The sequence below is a fragment of the Anomaloglossus baeobatrachus genome, chromosome 9 (assembly GCF_048569485.1).
Source record: "Anomaloglossus baeobatrachus isolate aAnoBae1 chromosome 9, aAnoBae1.hap1, whole genome shotgun sequence".
NCBI classification, from domain to species: Eukaryota; Metazoa; Chordata; class Amphibia; order Anura; family Aromobatidae; genus Anomaloglossus; species Anomaloglossus baeobatrachus.
In genome coordinates this window covers 150,919,256-150,931,101 of record NC_134361.1, presented here as the reverse complement: position 1 = coordinate 150,931,101, position 11,846 = coordinate 150,919,256, and the positions used below count along the sequence as shown (strand labels likewise).

The 11,846-nt window shown below is 40.0% G+C and overlaps 1 protein-coding gene across 2 annotated transcripts in view; it reads right to left on the bottom strand.

Moving 5' to 3' along the window:
• Positions 1 to 7,806: 7,806 nt before the first annotated feature.
• FOXO4 (forkhead box O4) overlaps positions 7,807 to 11,846 on the bottom strand; it is a 63,578-nt gene continuing 59,538 nt past the window's right edge. For both annotated transcript variants that reach the window (XM_075324013.1, XM_075324014.1), the window contains exon 3: positions 7,807 to 8,346. The gene's annotated coding sequence lies outside the window, so the exon portion shown is untranslated. The remainder of the gene's footprint in view (positions 8,347 to 11,846) is intronic.

The following is an 11,846-nucleotide window of genomic DNA, read 5'->3' as shown; positions in this document are numbered from 1 at the left end:
TTGTTGTTTTGCAGCATCAGTCACATCAGTTGTGCCACTATCTGCAGCGCATCTGTTGCATCAGTCACACAACTGATTGCAAAACAATGCAAGTGTGAAAGCAGCCTTAAGGCCCCTTTACACACAGACTTTCTAGCGATCCCACCAGCGATCCCAACCTGGCCGGGATCGCTATAAAGTCCCTGGTGAGTCGCTGGTGAGCTGTCAAACAGGCAAACCTGGAAAACGACGCAACAGCGATACAGACCTGCAGAACGACCTAGTCATAGTGGACGTTGTAAAGCAGCTTTTTGAAAGGGAAGTCGCTAACTAAGTCGCTGTAAAGGCCCCTTTACACACTGAGACTTTCTAGCGATCATGCTGCACAGCGGGAAACAAAGGACCAAAGAATGATCCTGAGAGATGTGTAGTGATCAGCGACCTCACAGTAGGGGCCAGGTCGCTGATGTGTTTCACACACTGCAATGTCGCTGGGGAGGTCGCTATTACGTCACAAAAACGGTGACGTTTCAGCGATGTCGTTTGCGATGTTGCAGTGTGTAAAGGGGCCTTTAGAGATGGCTGCTGGTTTCCCCACAGAGATAGGATGAGCTACTGTAGCTTCAGTGAAAACCATCCATAAAGCCCAATATGTGCAGTTACTCTCAGTTAAAATGCATACCCGTTATGGAGATGCGGGTCATAGCCGGCAGGTTCCCACGTAGATCATTGTCTTATGATTATATATTTAACACTTATTTGGGAAAACTTCTAAACTCCGCTATCTTGAAATGAATGAACTATAACACCAGGGGCAACGTAGCATTAAAGGAAGCAGCTCATTGGACGCAGAAAAGGTGTTTGCGGCACCAAGTGCCAAATGAATTACTGTTGTTTTCAGACCTTTATTAGAAGCTGAATAAAAACACAGCCATACAGTGAAATGTATGACTTCTCCAAACATCCCTCATAGCAAATTACATGATTACGAGGGTCCATAAACATCCCTCCGGTTCTCACAAAATACAATAAATCAGTCTATCCTAAATGTCAGTTCTCTTGAGACAGACCACTCGTCTTGAAGCATTTACTCCTTACCCATCTACTGCAGGAAACAAGCAGCACTTCCCTGCCGGGTGTGCACTCAGTGGTGGTGGCTGCCAGCAATCTTACTTTTATCACAAGCTTTATATTAGAAAAACAGGGAGCCCAACTAACTGAAATATCATTTCTAAATAAATCAGCACATAATTATAGATCTACATAGACAAAAAAATGGTTTTCAGGTGTGGACATTTGCTTTATTATGAATGAGAAATCTCTAAGATGGCAAAAGCCTATGAAGATCTAGAACTGCACCTTTAGCCCATGAAAACTGGAAGAATGCAGCAGAGGTTTCAACCTTTCCTTATTGGGTTAATAACACAGATGAACTGTTGGGAAATTTGTTTAAAGGGGTTGTCCACTACTAGGGTGACCATTCTCATTCCTCATATTAAAATAAAAATAAAAAAAAGCTTATACTCTCCTCCCATGCCGGCACTAGTCTTCCCCCAGGGTTCATGTAAGGTTGACACACCCAATCACTGTCGGATTCCCTCTCCTCGCCTTTGGACGTAACAGGAAGTGAGTGACAGCTGCAACTCTCACTTTCTGTTAATTACTTATATGTGTGAAGGCAGTAGGAGTGGAGCGGGTGATAATTGGGTGCGGAACTTGTGTGGCGTCACAACCCAACGTGATCCTGGCAACACAAGCACCGACACTGCTGGTACAGTTTCAGAACGGAAAGACTATAAAGCTTTTTTATTTTATTGGGGGCAAATATGGGTAATGATAGGGGATGTCTGAGCAGTGGACAATTCTTTTAATGAATAGGAAATGTTTTATTACAACGATTCAATAGCCCCATAAAAGACCGTTCTCAGACCAGAAATAACATTCATCGACAAATGTGGCCATTAGAGCGTCCTCCTAATTCAAAACTACATTAACAATAAATGAAGGAAAACTAAGGAGCAGATTGTTATACAGTTACGTTTTAGGCGCTTTACCCTTCCATCGGGGGCCACGGTCAGTACCTCAGAAACAACACTTTACATGAAAAGTACAGAAACCACGTCAGGACCTGATGAATCCATATATAATCAATGGGGCCTATAGGGCACCTGTGCTTGTCACCAAGTTAACACAGCCTTAATGTGATTCCAACATCTGTGGTTTTACTACAAGTATAAAATCTGTAGCTTTTATAAAACCAGAACTCATATCTACAGATTTCACAAAGATGAGATCATCACACCTTATATACTACATTTCTGGTAACACATGCAGTAAATTGCAGCACTATATTTATTTTTATAAAATATTTAAAAATGTATACTAAATTAGAAATCTTAAAGGGGTTGTATTTAAGTTAACCGCAAGTTTAACTTAACTTAACCGTACGTTTACGCAAAAAAAACCCCATTAAAAAATAACCATAATTCACTGTTTAAAAAGCGTTCCAGAGCTGCGGCTCCAGGACTCCGAGCTGGTCCTGTAGCGACAATGCGCACACGACGGCTAAAGTGGCACGGACCACCAAAACAGTGGACTCTTAATGTCAGGGCATTTGAATTGTGACTTGCAGAAAATAAGAAATCCTAGAAAACCCTTTAAAACAGTTTATGCTTATTTATGTAATTCAGCTGGTTACAAAAATATGTTCTATGAAAATGTTCAGAAATGTCAGGCACACAATTTTGCGTATCTTAACTTTGACATATGGTGTTATTGTTGCAAGCTATGAAGTAGCAAAAATGAAAACAACATGTAAACTTGATTCTCATCTGTAACTATGGCTGTATTTCTTCTGTTCTTCATCTTAAAGGGGTTAGCTGCACTAAGGAGGAAAATCTGTAATCACTGTGTAACGAGTGCAGAATCATGACACGGTGCAATGCCCACACAGTCACGATTGCCCTGTATGATCCATGCGAGTGGGCAGTCCCATGTCTGCAATCTGCATACTTACTGTGACATACCGACTATTTTCATTTGGTTGGATGAGACTAATTGACATGTAATTGCCAGCATGCACAGCCATGCAGTGGTGTGACCGCCCGCCCACTCGGGGCATACAGGGGAAACGTGACAGTGTGTGTCTCTTATACATTCACAATTCAGCAGGGTGCACTCACATAGTGTAACTGCAGATTTTTCCTTCTTAAGCAGGACAATCCCTTTAAATCTGATAACTGCTAGTTTAAACAGACATTTTAGTGTTTTAAGAAGTTCTTTGGTGCAGTGAAGCAAAATGAGGTTGTTTACACCTTTGCTTAACCTAAACTTAATTAAAATGCTGCCTAAGAGTAAGAAAATATTAAAAACAGCATAAAAAAAATTAAACAGCAAAACGGGCTGTCCTGATAGAGGTTCACAATGCTAGACTCAGGAATAACTAAGGCTGTTTCAATGTATCATTACATAGTACAAACATTATGAAGAGATATCCACTTAAAATGTGAACACCCACAGCTGCAAAACATATACCTAAATAAAGCAAAAACCTTAAAAACTTGATCTTGGCATGAATATAGTATATACTCTAAAAATGGTGACACCCGGAGCAAGTGAACCTGTTGTGGCGTCACGACAGCCTTTATCATATCTTTGGGGCGCACGTAAGGCAGCTATGAACAGAAGGCGGATTTTGATTTGGAATTAGTAAGAGGCTGATTACTAGGCGGAACTGTGGGCAATTTGTATTCTGACTACCATAAAATAGCATGATATATAAATCTATATTTAAAAGAAAATGTAGATATTCTGTACCTATGGAAATACAGTATGTCACGTGGCTAAATTTATATACAGCGAAATCTAAAGGGAATCTGTCAGCAGGTTTTTGCTACCTCATCTGAGAGCGCCATGATGTAAGAAAAGAGACTCTGAATCCAACTATGTGTCACTTAGATTAGTGAGTGCAGCAGTTCTGACAAAATCAGAGTTTTCAGATTTAGCCATGCAGCAGAGATGAGAAAACTGTTCCCACCCACACCAGGCTCTCAGTATACAATATCTATAGTGAGGTGATAATCACAGCAGGGGGCATGCCAGACTAGCTGGCCTCTAGCTAACCTAGTCTGGGAATGATAATCTCTTAAACTAAACAAAACATTGCAGGCAAGTTTGATGAGACGTATGGCTGAAATCTTTGTCTTAACCCCTACAGCAAGCTGTCTTCAGATTACACAGCAACAACCTGCTGACAGATTCCTTTAAAGAAATCGTGTCACTTCCAAACACCATTTACCGATAAATATAATAGTAATCTGCAGGTGAAGAGGTTTTTTTAACCCATTTTTCATTTTTTCTTCTTCTGCAAGAGCCATAACTTTATTTTTCTGTAGACATAGTTGTACAAGTTGCTGGTTTTTGCAAGATAAGTTGTAGTTTTTGAATTATACCATTTATTTTAACATTTAATTTTTTTCCCCTTTTTTTTCGTAAATTATAATTGAAATGAAGTAAAAAATCCAATTACACCATTTTTTTTCCGTTTAGTTTCCACGTCATTCATTGCGTGGTACAAACAACCTGGCAACAAGGGGAGTGATTAGAGGTTAGATTATTTTTTTTTTTTTACTATTTTTTAATATTCTATTTTAAACTTTTTTTACTTTATATTTTAGTTCCCCTAGGGAAATTGAACCTGAGCTTTTTTGATCACTTATACTATGTGATGCACTACCGTATAGAGAGAAACCGCGCTTTTCTTATGAAACTCATCCCGAGGGTATGGTTCCACTTTTGCATAGCTTCCGATGCAAGAGCATCAGAAGCGATATGCTAATCACACACTGCTGCAAGCATCAGCCAAGGGTCATGCGACTTTGATGCGCTCCCATAGACTTGTATGGGTGAGTGTGAGCTGAGACTCGCTGCCAAACGCGGCATGCTGCGATTCATTCCACATGCCGCAATGGCATGAGAAATCAATTGCAGATGGACACTGCGAGAGCATCGGAGGTGATATGCTAATCACCCTCTGCTGCAAGCATCATGTGACTGTGATGTGATCTTGCGATCGTATCAAAGCTGTGGAAAAGAGAGAGGGAACACTTTCTCCCCATTTCCTCCACTGCGAATCGCTGCCAAACGCAGCATGCTGCGATTCATTCCGCTATGGCATGAGAAATTTTGCAATAAAGTGATAGCAATCTGATGTTTTATCGGATTGCACTCGTCCGTTAAAACGCAAGTGGAACCATACCCCAAGGCTGAGCCTCACTGGAGGACTAAGATGGCCGTAAAGGGACCCTTTGTAACCAATTGTTTTTCTGTGATGTAGTTGCGAGAAGCCCATGGAAAGCGGTGAACACGAGCAAAAGCATTGAAGTAATTAAAATGCCAATGTCACAGATTGACAGGAGCAATTAAGTGGTTAAACGGCAGCAATCGGACTACTCCATCCACTTCAGTTACAGGCAGATGCCCGCCATGTAACACAGCCGCTATCTGCTAGGTATGAATCAGGATCAGCTCCTGAGCCAGCCTCATACATTTTCGTAATTGGTCAATAAGGAATGTAAGTTATAGGTCATAAGAGATAAATTATCATTGGCTGTGTAACTGGATCAGCGCCAAAAGAGAGAATCAAGTTTTATTCTCCCTGCTGCCACTCACTTCTAGTCATCACGGCAGTGCAGGGAGCTACAAGAGTCACCACTCACTGCACAGGAGTGGCATACTGCTCTACACACATGCTGCACAGCTGGCTGTCCCTCAATATGTAGCTGAAGTCATAACTACCAGGGGAGGTAATTAAAGAGCGCTCACTGTATAGTGAGTAGAAACTGTGCCTGCTCCCCACAACACTCCAATGACTGGAGGTCAGTGGATCCAAAGAGAATAAAACTGCATTTTCCCCCTGTAGCTGCCCTTCCAGTAAGACAGCCAGACATTAATAGAAAAACTGAGGAAATAGAAAGCGCAATAGGGTCTTACCCGGATATACCGAGAGAAGTGGAAGATTTGCACTCACCTCAAAGAGTTGTGCCAGTCCCAACTCCTGTATAAGCATGTGGTATTAAGGTGAATTCTGCTGCAGCCCCCGTGGTAGATAACAGAGAGTAATAATGGAGAAGGGGTTTTATGCCGCGCTATTCACCAGGCACAAGAACGAGAAGATATTCAATGTTCCTTTATTGTAGCTTGAGTCTACGCGTTTCAGGAGCTCTGCTCCCTTCATCAGGACATAAGGCACAAAATTAACATATCTCTGTTAATTTTGTGCCTTTAGTCCTGATGAAGGGAGCAGAGCTCCTGAAACGCGTACTCAAGCTACAATAAAGGAACAGTGAATATCTTCTCGTCCTTGTGCCTGGTGAATAGCGCAGCATAAAACCCCTTCTCCATTATTACTCTCAGCCAGACATTATTAAAATTCTATTCACATACAGATTACCACTATATTTGCAAATAAACACCATTTATTGGTAGGTGACAAGTTCCCTTTACAGCAGATCTTTCAATCTTTCACCAGATTTCACTATATAAATTGCATACATTATTAAATAGATCTCTTAGACCTGTTGAGGTTGTTGTATTTACTTTAAAAATCCACAACAGAATAGATGTAAAATTCTGAAATAAAAATGAGCATTTTAATAATAGACAAGAAAACTATCAAAAAACATGGTTACTTCTTTACAATGATTTCTATAGAAAGTCATCAGGTCTACGAGACCTTTTTAATATGTATGCAGCTTGCATTGTGAAGTATGGTGACAGATACACTTTAAAGAGGTTAATAGGACTACATTTTTTTCTTTTTACCAGAAAGAGCTCCAATAGTAGAAGTCATTGTGCAAGTATTGCAAGTCAGTCCTATTACGTTCAAGCTGCCATACCAGACACAGCCACCACCAAAATTAGAGAGGTGCCTGGTGAACCACGAAGGGTGCATGGGATTAAGACCCCTTAAATCAGCAGATCAGGGGTGACCAGAAATAGAACCCCGCCAAATGGAAAAAGATGACCTTAGTTACAATATTGTAATCCTGGGAAACCCCCTTTAAGAGGCAAAATGTATTATCTATATTGCTATTGTGCCAGGATGAGAGTTGCAATAAGTTGAGCTAAAAAGTAGGGATGAGTGGACCCATGGATATTCACAAGTCGACGGTTTCAGCCGGACTTTAGTCAAAAGTTCGGTTCTCGAACTTGACCCCGGATCCCATATAAATCAATGAGAATCCAAACTTTGGTGCTGTAAAATGGTCTTAGTAAGGGCTAGTGGGTTGCAAAATGGGGGTAAGAGAAGGGCAATTGGCCTGCAAACAAATGTGGATTGGGAATAAATAATAAAATTATGTGGGGTCCCATCTATTTCTGATAGCTGGGGGCTGTCTGCTTTACCTTGGCTGGTTATCAAAAATACGAGAGAGCACACTCATTCAGTGTTACGAGAGGGAGAAACTCTGTACCTTCCGTTGACCGGGAGTGACCATGGACATTGGTGGGACATTACATCATGGGATGTCAGAACTTTGAGGATTTTTTTAAAATTAATAAATTGGTGAAGGAGGGAGTGTGAGAAGTCCATGTCCGAGTACCAAACACTCGGTGTCCAGTACAAACTCCAAACTTTTCGGTTCAGGTTCGCTCATCACTACTAAAAAACTGAGGAAAAAATAAAAAGGATCAGCCAAAAGACAATCCTGGGGAAAAAAAAAACAATGACTGGAAATTGTGACACCCACCCCCCTCCTTGCACATCTGCATCTTTAGTGTTTTCACGGTTAGAAAGTACCCTTGAGAACAACATTAGTATAAAATTAGTTTTCTTAAATTAAAATATTTACTTTCTTAGATACATTGAATTTGTGAGGGTAGATTCGATATCTGTTGGTGCCTGCACCTCCCTGCAGACAGCCCTGCAGTCTAAATCAAGAGGGCAACGGTTTGGCAACTGTAAAACCAGGTATGTAGTTCTGCAATAACTACTATGAAAAGTGAGTATTGTTGGTTTCCCCCCAACAACAAAAAACTAAATCCTAGTATACATCGAATATGGTTTGTAATCAAATTTTATGATGCACTATATTCTGTTTCTGGCAATTGCATTTTTGCACCTGTGACACATATGGCAGGCAATATATTATGCAACCGTAGGAATGGCAGAGGGGACAACATATGCAATGCACGTCAGCTTTGTCGATCCTTGAGCCCAGGTGAACATGTGTATCGTGCTATTTTGAGGCATTATATAGTGCTGTTGGCTGGAGAGCTCAGTCAACGGTTCTTCAATGTCTACACACCATGTCCATGACACCAGTACTCTCCATGGGATCCACAAAAAAGACAAGCCTCAAACCCGATCTGCAAAAAAAAAAAAGTTACATAAGTTAAATATTGTTATAGAGTAAATTTATTTTTAACCCTGCTGCTCTGTTAGCGTTTACTATATACTTAGAATGTTCCGTTTATTGTTGAAAAAGTAAACACAAAAAATACCAACCCATAGAAAGAACAATTCAAACGAGAGAAAGTCAATTAACCACAAGTTTCAGAACTGCATAATGAATATTTAAGAAAAAAATCAAATTCGGTCACTTAACTGAACAGCAGGGTAAAATCTAATTATTGAACAGTCTTTGTAAAGTCATGAATCTTTGTAATATCTTGCATTACCTTATTTTCTTATCTTCTATATTTAAAGGGAACCTGAAATGTTCCCCATGCACAACCACCAGCATTTATATATTTATTACTAAATACCCTGCCCGACACCTAAGCACACAGTGGAAAAAAAAGTTTTATTTTTCCATGTGTTTAGGTGTCAGGCAGTATGAAGGGCTCGTTAGGCAGGGTATCTAATATATAAAGCTGAATGTATGTGTATGTATGTATGTATGTGTGTATGTCCGGGATTGGTATCTGCACCGTCGCAGCTACAGCCACAAAATTTTGCACACTCCCACGTCTGGACCCCGAGAGTGTCATAGGCTATGTTGTGAGGGGAAATTTTAACCCCGCATGTTCCAATTTACCAATCAATTTTGCCCCTATCTACATAATGGGGAAAAAGTGAAACGAAAAGTGTATCCGCACCGTCGCATTTACAATCACAAAATTTTGCACAGGCACCTCATGTGACCCAGGGAATGTCGTAGACTATGTTTTGACAGGAAAATTTAACCCCGCGCTTTACAGTTACTCTCCAAAAAACATGCCTTCATTAAAGTAAATGGAGCCTGGAACTACAGGTTATTAGTAGGAGCTGTGAGTAGTTGCTATAGGAACAAAAGACATTCATAGTATAAGAAGCTTATATGTGAGGTAATAAGATGTCGGTGTGGAGACGGGGAAAGAGACAGACGGGGAAAGAGACAGACGGGGAAAGAGACAGACGGGGAAAGAGACAGACGGGGAAAGAGACAGACAGACATGCAGACAGGGACAGAGACAGGCAGACAGGGAAGGAGGAGACAGCCAGAGACACAAAGATAGATGGGGAAAGACACAGACCTTGATAGAGACAGACGGGCAAAGAGACAGAGAAATAGAGACAGACAAAGACAGGCAGACACGGAAAGAATAGATGTAGAAAAGAAGCGTATGGGACTCAGCACAAATGCGGTAATAATAAAACTTGGAACTTTATTCGGAATTTTTTAAAAGAAAAGTACACAGGTCATCCAAAAAAAATCGCCATGCGATTTGCCAAGCGGCTTTACGCGTTTCGGACAAACAAGGGGAAATTAAAACCAGTCCTTAGTCATAAGCCATGGTATGTGAGAGGCAAAAGGTATATATAGCACTACAAGTATGGAAAAGAGGAGAGGCAAGCCAGGAAAACAGGAAGGGAGTTCACCTGAGAAAATACAAATGAAAGAAGGAAGAAAATGGTATAGGAGACAGAATAAGTTAACCCTTTAGGCACCGTATATAGCAAAATATGTAATAATAAATGATACGTGAATATAACCATGAAAGGGGTGTGTGTATATATATATGTACACACACATGTGCATATATATCACAAGTATATTTATATTATTATATTTTAGAAATTGTATATTCTACATTTAAGTGATACATAAACAATGTGAGTAAATGTGAAAATATTGGGTTGAAAACATAGACACATCAGTTTGTTTATAATGCTTATGATTAAATTATATTTCATGATAAATTTATATATATGTTTAACACCCAATGCCATCAAATTTAGCAGCATATATAAAAAATAAAAAATAAAACAAAAGAAGGAAAGAAAGAAAGAAACCCGATGTGGGTGAATGTGACAATGTTGGGTTAAAAACATAGGTACATCAGTTTGATACTTAGGATTCAATTATATTTCAGAATAAATGTATATATGTTTAACACCCAATGCCATTAAGTTTAGCAGCATATAGAAAAAAAAAACAAAAAGAAAAACAAAACCCTATGTAAAACACATGAAAGTCATACAATGTATCGTAAATCAGACCGATAATTGAGTCCTTTAGGGTGTCTTGTGTCCAAACGCAAAATCCACTTTGCCTCAGTGTACAAGAGTTCTTGGAACCAGTCCCCTCCCCTAGGTGGCCTGTTCACTCGCTCAATACCAACAACATTCATCATGGTGAAGTCTCCATTATGGAAATCCAGAAAATGTCTGGTAAGACCAGATATAGATCTCTTATATCTTGGAGGATCTGAGGGGGATGAACCAGATGGAATATTAGTGTGTTCAGATATTCTTCTTTTTAAGGGCCTGGAAGTACATCCGACATAATTCTTGGAACATGCTCCACAGGACGCATGGTAGATGACGTGTGTGGTGGAACAATTTATGAAACTTGAAATATTGTAAGAACCGTCTCCAACAGAAATGGAAAGTGTTTTTTTGCATAAATTTATTTAGGCCACATCGAGGCAGAGCACATTTATGAGAACATTTTGTGCTTAACCAAGTTTCATTTTTGGTCTTTGATATAAACAAACTGGGGGATACGATGTTACCTATGGTCCTTGCCTTTCTGGCTACCACATTAATACCACCAGATAATATTTGAGCGAGCTCAGGATCCTGACGCAAGAGGGGGATGTAACGCAAAAAAACCTCTTTTATTTTTGGAAAGTCCACACTATAAGGAGTGGAAAAGGTGATAGAACAGACTTGTTTAATAGATGTGCTTCTATTGAGAAGGAGATCACCACGTGTTTTTTTGCCAGCAATATTCAAAGCACGATTAAGGACCTTGTCACTATAGCCTCTGCGCCGCAGACGTGTTTGCATAGTCTCAGTCTCAGCGAGGTAGGCAACGTCCGTGGAGCAGAGGCGACGGGCTCTGAGAAATTCGCCCAAAGGTAAATTATTGATGGTGTGTTTGATATGATTACTGTTTGCATGTAAGATAGTGTTCCCACCAAGCGGTTTTCTATACAGAGAGGTGTTGATAAGACCTGTTTTAGGGCTTTTTTTTTGTTTTGTTTTTTCTATATGCTGCTAAACTTGATGACATTGGGTGTTAAACATATATACATTTATGCTGAAATATACAGTTAGGTCCAGAAATATTTGGACAGTGACACAAGTTTTGTTATTTTAGCTGTTTACAAAAACATGTTCAGAAATACAATTATATATATAATATGGGCTGAAAGTGCACACTCCCAGCTGCAATATGAGAGTTTTCACATCCAATTCGGAGAAAGGGTTTAGGAATCATAGCTCTGTAATGCATAGCCTCCTCTTTTTCAAGGGACCAAAAGTAATTGGACAAGGGACTCTAAGGGCTGCAATTAACTCTGAAGGCGTCTCCCTCGTTAACCTGTAATCAATGAAGTAGTTAAAAGGTCTGTGGTTGATTACAGGTGTGTAGTTTTGC